The following is a 1881-nucleotide window of genomic DNA, read 5'->3' as shown; positions in this document are numbered from 1 at the left end:
GTTAGTTCAAAGTCTCAAACTGGAGTGGATGAGTGGAGAAGGAACAGAGACCATCATCCTTGGTAACCTGCCCAAAACTTTGGTAGCTTCAATAATGGCCTTGTTGTGGTGGCCCAGTGGAGCACTGAGCCCATTTCAGCTACAGGAATCATTATAGTAGCTGGATCAGGACAGAAAAAATGGCAGATGCCATGATGTTGTTACGAGGACTAGTTTAAAAGCACACATCAAACACTCCTTGACAATTCCTGGAACATTATAGAAGAAATTTGATGAGAACTGTAATCTTTTTTTAAAAAATGGGTAGAACCAAAGCTAAATAAATACTCTATCATTTTTATCATTGTGAACGAAATTTTACTCCCAGCCACCATGGTCAGAGAGACATGGGATGCTTCAGCAAAAACTATATTTAGGTTATTACAAAAGATTACAAGGCTATCCATCCTCAGGAAGCAAATCATACAAAGTACACAGTCAAAGACCTTAGGGGAGAAAGGAAGAAAGCAGAAAGATGCCATCGATTTTAGCTTCTTAGCAGCACGCTGCTAAGTGACCTTTCTCCCCAGTCCCTCTAAAGACAGAGAACCACAAGTGCAAGGTTTATGGAATGGCCAGAGAGAGTGCAGTGTCACCATGGTATCAGGCCACAGGAGGCGAAGCTGACTGAATGGTGGTCCTGCTTAGTTAATAATGTTGCTAGGAAACCCACATCTGTCAAGGTTCTACCCACTCTACTTTCTGTGCATCATTTACTCACCAGAAATGACATGCAACATCACCCACAAAGTTGGAAGGATGCCCACTCCAAAGTTGATCTGGCAAATCTCCTGCAACTAAGGCAGGAGGCAACCTAGCTCTGCTCCTTACACACTGGCCATACAGCTCACTATCCTTCAGGGGAGCTCACTCATCTCCCCAGTGACACCCACCCCTCAGGCTGCATACCAGAACTGCTACCAGAACTGCTGTGCTCCAGCTTAGCCAGTCTACACCACAGAGTAGGAGTCATCTAAATAGTTACAGTGGGAGATTGGTTGCAAGCAAGATAAGGGATATCTATGAATGAAATCTCACCAGAAAACTGGACAGCATGCCACACTGAGATGGGACCACTGGGGGAAACTGGCAGCAGGAAACTCAGCCTGAGAGTAATTTGTGGTCCATGCAGTACTTAATGAGCACACAATTTCTGCAAGATGCTACCCTGGTCACTGGGGATCAGAGTTAAACCAGAAACAGTGTGGGACACCAACGAGTTCACAATAGAGTGAAAGAGACCTTTAAATCTCTAATTAGAAATCAATGTGTGCAATGCTAAAACAGAGGGATAAACCAAATGCTGTGAGGAGAACTAAGAGGAAAATCTACCAATAGGCCAGGATTGGCCACAGGCCTCCTTCACCGCCCATTAGGTGCAAGAGACTATGGGAGTCAGCACCACTTAAGGGACAGAGTCAGGGCAGACTAGAAGTAATGGCTGTCTGCGGTAGCAGAGAACAAGGAAGGGGGAGAGACTCACTAGCACTTGGTTAGAGCGATGAGGAGAATCTCATCATATCCCAAAGTGAAGTGGACCTAGGAAATGTGGAGCAGTGGCTTCTAGGCTAGTGCTGTCCAATCGAATAAAATATAAGCTACAAATGCAAGCTGCATATGTATTCTGAAAATTTCTAATAGTCACATTGAAAAAAAAAGTAAAAAGTACAGAGGAACTGGTATATTTTATTTAATACAAGATATTCAACAATTATTTCAACTTGTGATTAATATAAACAAATTATTATATTTAATGAGATATTTTGTATTTTTTCACACTAATCTCTCATTTAGGACAGCCTCATTTCAAGTGGCTGGTGGCCACTGTATTGGACAGCACAG

The sequence above is a fragment of the Pteropus vampyrus genome, unplaced genomic scaffold, assembly GCF_000151845.1.
Source record: "Pteropus vampyrus isolate Shadow unplaced genomic scaffold, Pvam_2.0 Scaffold318, whole genome shotgun sequence".
NCBI classification, from domain to species: Eukaryota; Metazoa; Chordata; class Mammalia; order Chiroptera; family Pteropodidae; genus Pteropus; species Pteropus vampyrus.
Note: the sequence above shows the minus strand (reverse complement) of the source record.